Raw genomic sequence first — 14615 nt, forward strand, 5'->3', positions numbered from 1 at the left:
CGGTCGCATAACCATGGTCCTCGCCACACCATCCACAATTGGGGTAATGCTACCGATCCATCACATCAGTGTCGTTATATGTTCAAGAGATGTGGTTCTGTAAAGAGTCAACCCTGTTCCGCCCACTGCCATACATTATCCTTCATCCACTTCATGACCGCCACCCTGAATCATACATCACAGTTTGTTTTCACCTCATCATAATCACTAGCTCCGTTCTGTGTCACTGATGTGGGATTCATTAAGGCCCTCCTTTGACGGATCGCTCCTTGTTGACATCAGCTCATTATCCAAGGAGTTGATCTAGGAACACCCCCCTCAGTACTTTGAAGCTTGCATGCCTCAATGGCAAGTTTCTCACTTCCGGCGACAGGTATACATCAATGACCTTCGACCAGAAGATTTTGCATGGTGGTCGACGCCAAGTCCTTTATTCCCACCATGTAGATTGTACTGCCGTACCTTGAGGGTCATCATCCTTATCGGTGATTCCTCTCGCGCTTGTTAACGGTTTACATTATTGACCGGTAATCAAGCGATGTCTTTCCATGTTCGACTTCAAGAAATTCTCACATGGATCGACTTGTACATCGAGTGAAGATCGGAAGAGATTGAAAACCCCGGATCTAGTTTCATCCATCCGGGCTGCGATATATATTCAGGACATAAGGACATTTGATATGTACATCATTGCAGCAGATGATCATCCTTTTCAAAGGATGATAAATTCGGCAGAGAATTATCAGTCTAGCATCAGACGATCGTCTGTCCTATGTACCAAAATGTATTTATAAAGCTGAGCATGGGAATGCCCGCCTCAGCTAGATCATGAAAAATGTATGAAAAATAATGTATTGTATTGTATCTTATTACAAGACACTTCTCAGCAGATCGAATGAACTTCGGATCCTCTCAATAAAGCATTTCACCCGATAAACGACCTCATACTTTAGGGGGCATCTGTTATAGACAATTTTGTGCCTTACAACAATAAGCATGAATTGTCAATAATCCAAGGGATCCAAAGTTCCCTAAACATGATGTTCCTACCCCTAGAGGAACAAGGTCAGCAAACCAACAGCTCTCAGATTAGTTCTCCACCTGAAAACACTCAAAAACAAGCAATCCTGAAATCAAAGCAGGTGCTCCACTAGGCTTCTGCGCTGAAACACAACTGCTCCATGGTGTACCTGCGTTGCAAAGAAGGTAGAACAAAGCCCACCTGCGTTGGGCGAGTTTGGACATGTGGCACAGTGAGTCATTGCTTTGGAATCTTCCAAAAATGACACTTGGGTCAGGTATTTCGCCTTGTGATGAGTCAGAGGCTTTGTTTCTCCAAGTGGAAGCAAGGTTCACCAAGTGGACTCAAGAACTGAAGATCAACTAAAGATTAACTGAAGAGAGAGAGGACACAAGGCAGCTACACATCAGTTGCAAGCTGACTCATCCTTTCTCAATTCATCTATATATTGAGCTCTCTCCTATGAGCTCAGGAGGCTGGAATTTTGTGCAAAGTAATGATATGCTGTTGGTTTCATTCTTGAGTTATTGGGTGATTGTTTGAGAGAGGTGAAGAAGAGCAATTCTTTCTGCTGGGAGGTGTTGCTGGGTTGGAGCCTGCAATGGTTGTAATACTCTCAGAACCTTTATTTCTTCATTAATAAAAGCTATTGAGGTTCTTCTATGTGCTTTTGTTTCAATTATATATTGTGATGATCGCATGTTTGGTTTACACTAATCCATGAACCAGTTATGATTGCATGCCTCTTGTAGTTTCCTTCTTTGTCATTGTGCAGGATCTCATTGTAGCTGGGCGAGCAGAAGGACAAAGAGCTAGGAGCAAGCGGCCAAAGAGGGGAGTTTGGATTCGACATTAAGCGCAAGGCAACGGTTAGTGCTTCCTCCATTCTCTTTTGCTTTCATAAAGAAGTAAACTTTCAGTAGTTTGTTTTACAGTTGTTGCTAAGGAACTGTCACCCTTAGAGTGGGTTAGGGTCATTCGAGTCGGATACTTTTCCCTACAACAAAAGGTTAGGTGCTTCCTGACAAGAACAAGTTACATCCCGCCGAAAGTGCTAAACCCTGACGCCTGCCACCATTTCTCAACTTGCTTGTTTAATCTAAACTGTCGAAACTTCTCGCCCGATCCTGTGGCTACATATGATATCACTAGGTGAAAAAGCGTGACGTTTACCCAACATGCTCGAACAATCCCAACTGTAGATTCGCCTTGTGAGATCCGATGTTTGAGATTCATTTCGCACAGGTCAACATCGCCAAACATTAGCGTGCGATGAGGGAAATATTCCACCCGAACCCACTTCCACGTGGAGTTCATTGAATGGAATCACACCCAAAAAGGAAAAACCACTTCCCACTTGCAAGGCATGCGATCACCGAGAAACCGCCTTGGATGCGGTATTTCGAAAAAGAAGAAAAACTAATGGTTTCGAAGCCGCTGAGAGTTCCCTTTTCTGGCTGTTTGCTGCACCATCTTCTACTTGACTTTCTGTGAGAAGAAGTGCCCACCAACCTGCCTATCCTCCAAAAAATAGAATTGTCCGATTTGCTACCTCTTGGAGCCAATTTTAAAGTATTGGCCCAGATTGCATAGGTTGACCAATTCTTGCATCCCGATAAGGACCCGCCTATGAACCTACCTTCAATCATGTCGCTGCTAAGTCATCTGAACCCCGCCTCCCTGGCACTGTGCTGGAACACCAATCTATCCTCATCTGCTTGGTCATGGAAATTTGCTTTTAATCTGTTTTGAGGTAGCTCAAGCCAAGTCATCACAAATTTATTTTCTTTACATATAACTCCTTGATTGGCCAAGAGATCCGCTAATTTATTGGCTTTTATTCACACATGTTTGAAGCCGACTATTCAAAGGCTTTGGAGATGATTGTGAATATGTTGAAAGACTTGGATCAACCTCTAGTTTCTTGAGGCTTTTTCCAGCTTCGTACCCCAGCTGATTCTCTTAACCGAGTTAATGATTAACTCAGAATCAACTTTGACAATCACATTACGTCGATTGGGGCACAACCTTTACACACATGGACGCAACTTGTGATAGCGATTAAACCTAGACCCGAGAGAGGAATTAATTGTTTTTAGGATTGATGAAGGGAGAATGAGCGGGGCGAAGGAAAAAGGAGAAAGTGACCGTTATGAGCTTCTTTTGAACCAGGAACTCTAAGCATTGCTCCATAGCCATTAATTCCGCCATATTGTTGGTGGTGTTAGCTCTGCTGCATATCTTTGATTTTTAAAGGTCGGAAGTGAGTATGGTCCTTGGTCATGCTCAAAAGAAGCTCATAACGGTCACTTTCTCCTTTTTCCTTTGCCCCGCTCATTCTCCCTTCATCAATCCTAAAAACAATTAATTCCTCTATTGGGTCTAGGTTTAATTGTTATCGCAAGTTGCGTCCATGTGTGTAAATGTTGTGCCCCTCCACTTCAGCTAATGCGATATTGCAATGCGATCTAATCACAATCGCGCATCGCTAGACGTAAAGAACCAAAATTACCCAAAAAGCCCAATCTGACGACTCCCGTCATGCCCAATAAAGAAACTTGCTCGATCACTTCTCCACTATCCGATCAGCTCCGCCAAGATTGGACGACCTTCGCACATTTCACACCCACAAAGCGATGGGGCATTAACGTGTGATGGAGAGCAGTTTTTCTCTCTCCTCTGCTGCTACGTGTCATGCGTTGAATGGAATCGCATGCCCTCATCCTTTTACTGCCTAATGCCCAAAGGCGGTGTGATCGATACCGCTTACCGCTTAATCCTCCATCCCCACCCAATAACCGTCACACGCCTTTGCCACCTGATCACCGTCGGATCTATCCATCTAAGATCCAATGGCCCACGTTCATCCCACTCCCGCTTCTTCTGAGATCCTCTGACAGGTCATCTCCTCCGTCTATCCTCCTGATCTGACGACCAATATTGCTCCTTCATCTGACTCGTCCGCTCGCTATGCAGTCCACGTCCCTTGACCGTTCCATGTGCCCAAAGGACAAAGGTGACCAGACTTCCAGTACCATTTGATGTTGCTCCTCAACAACCACATTTAAAAGACAGTATGGCCGAAGAGGAAAAGGACATAGCATGAGCATGTAACTTCATTTAGTAATTAAGGAACTTCATTGATACGAACACTCCAGCTACCTGAGAGGACAACAGAGCACTTGAAAAGATTAGATTCATCTACTGAAACAAGAAAACACATGCAGAGACTCCATCAGGCAGTTAAATGTAGTTGGTGGTCAATTAAGACCCTTCCATACCTAAAATTGGCCAAGTGCCTTTGTAATGAAACTCTATATATACCCAAAAAAAAGATGTAATCAGGGTTGATGGTTGATGTTTTGATGTAAGGTTCAACTTCTGGAGATTGTAACTATTTTGACACTTGCAGCATCTCATCTTCATTTTAAGCTAATACAAGATTCTTTTGCTATTAATTGCTCACTTTCCATTTCTCTTATGTTCTAAGTTGTGCTTGATATGCTGTATGTGTGAAGTCTTGATTTTTAGCATTAGAGTAGCTATCATCCTATCTCTGTGTTAAAGACTTGCATGTATCATCGCATAAGTTATTCAGGTTTCTATTCATATAGTGCCAGAGAGTTGTCATCCCGTCTGTGTATTAGGAGATTAGATTTGCAGGCTTCTTTATTGGATGCAGCCGGCCATCACATGGTCTTGTGCATCTATTGGTGTGGTCAGTATTCTCCATAATCACCCAATTTTTAAATTGTGAGTAGTTGGTGGTCTAAAACCTTGTAGTCTGGGGGTGTTCACGCATGTCTGGAGTGAAACAGAATAGAAGTGTTTATCTAGCTTGGACAAGCATCATTCCTTCCATTCATCCATTTGCAACAACAAGTTGAATTTATATGTTACCAGGAATCTCCGAGCTACAACCTAGGAGAGTTTCTTGGAATCTTAACATAATTGGCACCGTTTCTGGGGAGAGGAGGTTGAAGCTCAGCTTCCCTAGGAGAGTGACACAGTTCCAACTTTGATGATAGACAAAGCCCAGACACATTTCTGGTTGTAATCATCTACCTGGAAACTCTACTGGAGAACCAACCTTTGGCGACTCCACATTATAGTTTTGGCTCAATTCGTGAGGCATACCCAGTAAAATCCTCAGAAATCACCAGCTAACCCAGTTCTTGACCTTGAGAAGATTGTTAAGCAAAGAAAAACATCACAGAAAGGAGCATCAGGATCAGGTAAGCCGAAACAATTTTATGCATCTCTACAAGAGAGGCTTGTAACTGAACATACGCATTTTGAGGATATAGTGCCTAGCATTGTTAGTGAAGAAATACCCTCAGAGATTCATAAAGCTCCTTGTTCTTTAAGTTCCCTTTGGATCTCAGTCCAAAGAAAACCCCCCACATTGTCCATCATATTCCTTTGTCCCTGTCATTCATTTCACAACACCCTACCTTTCAAACTGCCAGCATCCATTGACCTACCCTAGCCATGGCAGGCCCACAAGCTCCCACTAAGATGGAAAGAATCATAGCTGCTAGGTATGGACCTCTTGTCCTACCTGTTCCTTTGAATTCCATGCTAGCAGGAGAATATTAGAAAGACATGCCTAAATTCACTGGTACAATGGGAGTAACAGCTGAAGAACACCTTGAATATTTTTATAGTTATGTTGATAACCTTGATATCAGTGAGGATGATGTGTGGATGAGAGTGTTTGTCCAGAGCCTTGATGGAGAGGCTAGAAAGTGGTTTAGAGAGTTGACCCCTATGTCAATAGCAGACATTGAAGCATTAGATGATGTGTTTTTGAAGCATTGGGGAGATAAAAAAGACCTGCTATACGATCATACTGAGTTTGGAAACCTCAAGAGAGAAAATGTGGAATCACTGTCTGATTTTAATAAAAGGTTTAATCATATGTATGGAAAGATACCCGTTGAGGTAAAGCCTAACCCCACCTCTACAAAACTCACCTATGCTAATGCATTTGACTCTAACTTTTTCCTGCTATTGAGAGAAAGAAGATGTGCCACGTTGGCCGAAATGCAAGATGCAACCCTAGAGGTAGAATCTAATATCATGGTTGCAAAAAAACTCAAGGGCCATGTTGATAGAAGGAGGCAGAGAGGTGAGGCTTCTCCTTCCTCTGCTTCGTCCTCAGAGCCTAAGTTAGACAAAATGACTAGAATGATAGAGTCATTAGTTGTTGAGATATCCAAGCTAAAGGTTGAGCAAAGCTCTGGAAAGGCAAGGTTTCCATACACATTTGCTCCAAGAAACCCAAACCCATTCAGAAGAGAAAATGAACAATTGCAGATTATTTAGAGGGGTCAAGAAGCAGGTGAAGAACAAATGGTTAAAGCTCCCTTCTAGAACATAGTCATGGAGGAGGAGCAGTTTAAAGAAGAATATGAGATTCATTGCATGGAAGATAAGGGTAGTGCTGCCTTTTTGACATTGGTTGCCTATGAAGAATCATTACTCCAAGACCAGACGAATCAAGAGTGGGAAAGAGAAGCTGTTCTATAGACCGATGGACAACAACGGTATAATTTGAGGTCAAGAATGAATAATGTCAAGGAGAGTCTTGCTTGAAGAGCTGCTATCCCCATAGAGCAGTAGGCCAGTAAGCAAAAAAAGCCAGGAGCTAAACCAGTCATCCCTAAAGCTCTAGCTCAAGAGGTAAGAGGTCTTGACAAGTTCCCTTCCTCTTTCAGTTTTGAATCAGAAGTCCAGAAATTGAAAATATCTGTGCCTCTGATAGAACTTGCAAAGAGTGAAGTTTTTAGAAGGCCTATCCTTGATGCCCTTAAGCTGAAAGCCTCACAAGCATCCCCTGACTATGTAAATTTGCAAGATGATAAGCCTACAATTGTGCTTAGTCCAATGACTGAACCTTCTGATAATTTCTCCCCATCATTCTATGTCTCCTTTACCATTCACGACAAAACCCTCCATAACTGTCTGCTAGACATAGGGGCCATCCACAATCTAATGCTCAAAGCTGTCATGGAAGAGTTAGGCCTTGATATCACCAGACCATATCATGATTTATTCTCATTTGATTCAAGAAAGGTAAAATGCTTAGGATTAATCAAAGATCTGGCCATTACCCTAACTCAGCTGCCTATGAAGAGCATGATGGTGGACATCGTGGTAGAAAATGTCCCTCCTAGGTTTGGTATGCTGCTATCCAGAGGATGGATTAAGAGGCTAGGTGGAACATTGCATAATGATTTATCTTATGCCACTGTCCCAGTTTTTGGAGGGCAGAGCAGGAGATTGTACAAAGAAGCACAACTGGCCTACATCATCAGTGATAATAGGAATCCTTCTAATTATCCCATCTATGCTATGGATATTGATTTTGGAGCATGTATTCTCCATATTGAATAATCCCATAAGGCCTTGTTGCAGCTCAAGGAATCAATAGCCCAGGTTGAGGGAAAGCAAGGAAGTCAGGTTTGGGAGATGTTCTTTAACGAAGCATGTTCAAGGGAAACTGCAGGGGTAGGGGTGGTGCTGATATATCCAAAACAAGAAAGCACACATCCATATTTTAATCTGACTTTCCAAGTTACCAACAATATAGCAAAGTATGAGGCTCTGATATTGGGCCTTAACGCAACTAAAGACAAAGGAATCAGAAACATAAAGGTGTTTGGAGATGATGATCTCATCATTCAACAAGTAAACAAAACGTTTCAAGCAAAACACGCAAGGCTAAAAGCATATAGACATGAGGTATGGAGACTCGAAGACTCTTTTGATAATTTTTGTATCTCATACATCCCTAGAGTCAAGAATCAGCTTGCTGATTCCCTTGCTGTGTGTGCTAGCATGTTTGTTCCCCCCATGCCTGCCAGACTAGTTTATGAATTTTAGATGAAATATAGACCATACTTGCCTGATAATGTCTAGCATTGGAAAGTTTTTGAGGATGATGATGAGGTGAATAGGTTTCTGCAAGTCATTGATGAATTATCTGAAATGAAAATTGATCAAGAGAATGAAGCCTTGGAGGAAAACCCCCAGCCCCAACTTAAAAACAAAATTGGCAAAAACAGCATTGTCTAACTGCCCAGCAATCACATACCTAAAGGCCTAGTTCCTTTAGAAAATCTGTTTGACTAGAATGATGTGCCTTATAAGGCCACCCAAAAAGAAGACCAATCTGTAGTCTATAAGCACAACATAGGGCGCCCTGAACATCCAAGATATATAAATCTGTCCACCCATTTGTCTGCCGCCCAAATTTCTGAGGACTACAATTTAATGAAGAAATTTGCTGATGTTTTTGCCTGGGAATATAGCGACCTGAAAAGTTATGATAAGAAGATCATCCAGCATAAAATCTCTTTAGAGAAAGACACCATTCCTTTCAAGCAAAAGCTGAGACCCATAAATACTTTGCTCCTTCCCCTGATTGAAAAAGAAATCAAGAAGTTACTGGCTGCCAAAATCATAGCCCCTCTGAGATATTCAAAGTGGGTAGCCAACTTAGTGGTAGTGAGGAAAAAGAGTGGAGAAATCATGCTTTCCGTTGATTTCAGAAACTTAAACAAATTCTCTAAGAAAGACAATTATCCTCTACCCAAGATGGAGCATTTGCTGCAGAAGGTCTCAGGAGCCAAAGTGATGTCTTTCTTGGATGGATTTTCAGGATATAATTAGGTTGTTTTACATCCAGATGACCAAGAAAAGACTACATTCACCACTCCTTGGGGCAATTTTATGTATTCCAAGATGCCTTTTGGGTTGATTAATGCTGGAGCCACCTTTCAGAGAGCCATGGATATAGCATTCGTGGGGGAGAAGGATAAGTTCATCCTTGTCTACCTAGACGATATAACGGTGTACTCCAGCAACCATCAAGACCATTTGCAGCATTTGAAGAAAGTGTTCCTGAAGTGTAGAAGGTTTGGGATATCAATCAATCCTAAAAAATCACAATTTGCTGTATAAGAAGGCAAATTGTTATGACACATTGTTTCTGTTGCAGGTGTCAAAATCGACCCAGAAAGAGTAAAATCAATACAAACCTTATCTGTCCCAAGGTCAAAGAAGGATATCCAGTCCTTTTTGGGCAAGATAAATCTTGTAAGGAGGTTTATCCCAAATTTTGCAGAACTTGTAAAACACATCACCTCCATGTTGAAGAAGGGGTCAGATATCAAATGGATTGATGCAACAAGAAGATGTTTTGAATCCTTCAAGAGAGCCATTATGGAAGCTCCTACTTTGATTAGTCCAGACTATAGCAAGGAGTTCCATATATTCTCATTTGCCTCAGATGACACCCTTGCAGCAGTTCTGTTGCAGAAAGATGATGAAGGTTCAGAACATCCCGTGGCATTCTTCAGCAAAACCTTAAGGGATGCTGAACTGAGGTACGATATTATAGAAAAATAGGCCTATGCTCTTATCAAGTCCTTGAAAGCTTTCAGGATATACATTATGCACTCCAAGGTAATTGCATATGTGCCCTCTGCTTCAGTTAAAGATGTCCTAACACAGCCAGACGTTGACGGAAGAAGGGCTAAATGGATTGTAAAGCTGATTGAATTCAACATCGAGCTGAAGCCCACCAAACTGGTTAGAGGCTAGGGCCTAGCCAAATTGATGGCTGAAGAAAACTACATGATGATGGATATAAATTTCATAAGCATAGTCTCAGAACATGGACAGATAGAAGAAACAACTGAATTGGGGCAGAGCCAATCAGTGGCAGAAAATCTAGCTTCTTGTGAATGGTATTCCAAAATAGTTCAATTTCTGATGAAGCTAGAAGTCCCTTCAGGCCTAAGTTCAAGCCAAGCCAGAACCATCAAGCTCAGGCCAACCAAGTACTGCATTCATTAAGACCTGCTCTATTGGAGGGACCCATTTGGAATCCTTCTAAGGTGTCTAGACAAAGAACAATCCATAGAGGTCATGCACCGGTTTCATTTTAGCATTTGCGAAGGACATCACTATTGGAAGACCACAACTCACAAGATCCTCGGGGCTGGGTATTACTGGCCCACTTTGTTTTCTGATGTCTTTTCATTTGTTAAATCTTGTGACAGGTGCTAGAGGTTTGAGGGGAAGCAACAATTGAAGTCCTTGCCTTTGAAACCTATTCATGCTAGTGGTCCTTTTCAGCAGTGGGGCTTGGATTTCATAGGGGAAATCAATCCACATTCCAGTGGCCAGCATAGATGGATCTTAGTAGCCACTGATTACTTCACTAAATGGATTGAGGCCATCCCTACTAGAAAGGTTGATCATCATGTGATCATGAAGTTCTTGACAGAGAATATCTTCACTAGGTTTGGTTGTCCACATAAAGTAGTTACAGACAATGTAGCAGCCTTCAGGGAAAAATAGTTGGTGGACATGTGCGACTCAATGGGCATTAAGTTGGTTCATTCCACCTCATATTACCCTCAAGGCAATGGCCTAGCAGAATCTTCCAACAAAAGCCTGATAAGGATAATCAAAAAGTTGTTGGAAGACAACAAAAAGAATTGGGATTCTAAGCTCAAGTATGCATTGTGGGCTGACAGAGTGACCACCAAGAAATCCATGGGAAATTCTCCATTCAAGGTGGTATATGGCACTGAGGTTGTGTTCCCAATTCAGTTAACCCTCCCTGCGGTAAAATTCTTGCAAGAAGAGCAGAATGAGGAAGAGGACATGGAAAAAAGGATCACTGATTTAGAAAAAGTACATCAAATCAGAGAACAACTAGTTGAGAAGTCTGCAACACATTAGGGAAGAATCAAGGAAGCTTTCAACTGGAAGGAAAAGACAGATAGTTTTCAGGTTGGAGACTTTCGACTGGAAGGCAAAGACAGATAGTTTTCAGGTTAGAGCACGATGGAGACCTGTTTTTCTCTCTCCTCTGATGCTACGTGTCATGCGCTGAATGGAATCGCACGCCCTCATCCTTTTACTGCCTAATGCCCAAAGGCGGTGCGATCGATATCACTTACCGCTTAATCCTCCGTCCCCGACTGATAACCATCAAGCGCCTTTTCCACCCGATCATTGTCGGATCTATCTATCTAAGATCCAATGGCCCACGTTCATCTCACTCCCACTTCTTCTGAGATCCTCCAACAGGTCATCTCCGTCGTCTATCCACCCGATCCGATGGCCAATCTCACTCCTCCATCCAACTCGTCCACTCGCTATGCAGTCCATGCCCCTTGACTATTCCGTGTGCCCAAAGGAAAAAGGTGACTGGACTTCCAGTACCATTTTTTGTTGCTCCTCAACAACCACATTTAACAGATAGTATGGCTGAAGAGGAAAAGGACAAAGCATGAGCATATAACTGCATTTAGCAGTTAAGGAACTTCATTGATACGAACACTCCAACTACCCGAGAGGACAACATAGCACCTGAAAAGATTAGATTCATCTACTGAAGCAAGCAAACACACAGAGACTCCATCAGGTAGTTAAATGTAGTTTGTGGTCAATTAAGACCCCTCCATACCTAAAATTGGCCAAGTGCCTTTGTAATGAAACTCTATATATACCCAAAAAATAGATGTAATCAGGGTTGATGGTTGATGTTTTGATGTAAGGTTCAACTTCTGGAGACTGTAACTATTTTGACACTTACAACGTCTCGTCTTCATTTTCAGTTAATACAAGCTTCTTTCGTTGTTAATTGCTCACTTTCCATTTCTCTTCTGTTCTAAGCTGTGCTTGATATGATGTATGTGTGAACTCTTGATTTTTAGCATTAGAGTAGTTGTCATCCTATCTTTGTGTTAAAGACTTGCATGTATCATCACATAAGTTATTGAGATTTCTATTCATCTAGTGCCAGAGAGCTGTCATCCCATCTGTGTATTAGGAGATTAGATTTGCAGGATTCTTTACTGGTTGCAGTCGACCATCACATGGTCTTGTGCATTTGCTAGTGTGGTCAGTATTCTCCATAATCACCCAATCCTTAAACTGTGAGTAGTTGGTGGTCTAAAGCATTGTAGTCTGGGGGTGTTCACACATGTCTGGAGTGAAACAGAATAGAAGTGGTTATCTGGCTTGGACACGTATCATTCCTTCCATTCGTCCATTTGCAACAACAAGTTGAATTTATATGTTACCAGGGATCTCCGAACTACAACCTAGGAGAGTTTCTTGGAATCCTAATAGGTGGCTCTTCCTAAATGGCCATAGAAGATGAAAAGAATATTAAATTTTCATCTCTTAAAACCTTGCCATGACTAGCAGTTCCTAGGTTTCCTTTTGAAGCACCATCAATGTTGAATTTCAAAAATCCCTTAGGTGGAGGATGCCAGCAATCTGGTTCAGAATCCAAAATTATAACCTTCCTTTCCACGCCCTGAGCAATTAGTCCCTGCAGCCCTAGCTGATTGAGAATCCTTAATTCTGTAGTAGAGGGTGGATTCGTAGGGAGATTTCTGATGATAGTACCCACTGTCTCCTTAAGCTATTTTAAGATCTATTCAAAAAGGTAGAGGGAAGGCTTCTTTTCATTCTTGAATATTCTATTGTTCCTTTCTTTCCAAACTTTCCAAATAATAAAATTGGGCGTAAGAGCCCAAGCTGATCCCAGAGATTCCACATTTGAGAAGTTTCTCCTCCAGTTGTTTAGGGTGTTGATAATGCTTCCTTTGTCTCTATCAGACTGTTTGAAGATGTCAACAAAGGAATCCCACAACCTGGAGGTAAAAATGCAATTGTTGAGAAGGTGTTCCATTGTTTCCTCCTGATCTTCATAGCATTGGCATCTAGAAGGCCCCAGGACACCCCTCTTCCGAATGTTATCCCAGGTCAAAATTTTTCTATGCTGAACCAACCACATGAAGAGTTTGATTTTCATCCAACCTTGATGCCTCCATATATTTTTCCAAACCCTATCCGGAGCAAGGGAATTCAATTCAAGGAGAATGAGTTTGGCTTCCTTAAGATTAAAATTGCACTCAATGTTGTTGCCCCATCTCAGCTGGTCATGCCCCCCTGACACTAAAAGTTTCCTTTGGTTTAACTATTTCATTAGTGTTTCAGCTTTAGCTTTCAAGGGATTGTCATCCTTGAATGCAAAGTTCTTCCATGTTCTCCATTTTCTTGTACTAGTGGTTTGATCCCAAAAGTCTTTTACCTTGGATAGCCCTTTAGTATCTGCCTCTGCCTTGAGGTCCTCCAAGTCCTCTTTTAAGAGAATAGGTTCTTGTTGCCATCTATCCTCCCAGAATAAAGCTAAGTCTCCCTCTCTAATTTCCCAGAAGCTGTTGTCTTGGACTAAACCCCTGTTTTCCCAGGCCTTGTTCCAAATGTGTGATCCTTTAATGTTTCCATCCATCCTTATATGATCATTATTTTTCCATGCGCTAGTGTACTTTTCTTTCCAAATTTTAGCCCACTGAGCCTCTGGTTCTTTTACCCACTGCCACCATAACTTTGCTCCTAAAACCTTGCTTAGAATCTCAGGATCATCTAATCCGAGACCCCCATGGTTTTTAGGTTTGCATATTTTTTCCCAGGCTACCAAGGCCCATTTCTTCTTTTCTTCCCCCTTGCCCCAGAGAAAGTCTCTTTGTATGGTCTTGAATTGATGCAAGACTCCTTTAGGAGATGGGAGAGCTGATAGCATGAAGACAAGGATTGATTGAAGAAAAACCTTTGTAAGCACCAACCTACCGGCTAAGTTTAAAGCTCTCATGGTCCATTTATTGATTTTATCTTGCAATTTATTAATCACCAACTCCCAGATGTTCTTGTGAAATGGTTTGGCAGTTAGAGGCACTCCTAAATATTTTGAGGGAAGAGTTTCCCTTTGAAAGCCCAGAATTCTAGAGATGTTCCTCTGAATAGAAATATTAATATTGAAGAAAAAAATCTTAGATTTGGAGAGATTAACTTCCATACCTAAAGCCATGGAAAAGTCACTTAGGATTTGTTTATGTGCAAGAGCTTCTTTAATTGTGGGGATTCCCTGTAGCATGGTATCATCAACAAATTGTTGATGAGTCAAGGCCTGTCCACTATCAGAAATTTGGAGACCTTTGATGTTACCAACTTCTTTTGCATGCTTGATAGACCATCCCAGTGCTTCCATCATGAGGATGAAAAGAAAGGGAGAGAGTGGATCACCCTTTCTGAGGCCTCTAGAAGGAGTAAAAGTCCCCGAGGGCGAACCATTGATCAGAATTGAAAAGCTGGAGGAAATAACCAGGGCCAAGACCCATCTTACCTAATTGTGATCAAACCCAAAAGCAATAAAAACTTTCCTGATATAGGTCCAGTTCAGCTTATCATAAGCCTTGGCTATGTCTAATTGCATGATCATTCCAGCCTTCCTATTGCAACTCAGAGAATGCACCACCTCATGAGCTTGGATGATGTTATTAAGGACTTGCCTTCCTTCCACATATCCAGATTGTTCCACCGAAACAAGGGTCAGAAGAAGAGGTTTGAGTCTATTGGCCACAACTTTGATATAATCTTGTAGACCACATTGAACAAAGCTATAGGTCTAAACTTATCAGGAGTTAGAGCTCACTCCTGTTTAGGGATCAGAGCTATGAAGGAGGTATTCAATGCTTTCAAAATAGTTCTATTAATCATG

This window comes from Pinus tabuliformis, chromosome 9 (assembly GCF_031772625.1).
Source record: "Pinus tabuliformis cultivar Carrire ecotype Pingquan chromosome 9, CPIR1, whole genome shotgun sequence".
NCBI lineage: Eukaryota > Viridiplantae > Streptophyta > Pinopsida > Pinales > Pinaceae > Pinus > Pinus tabuliformis.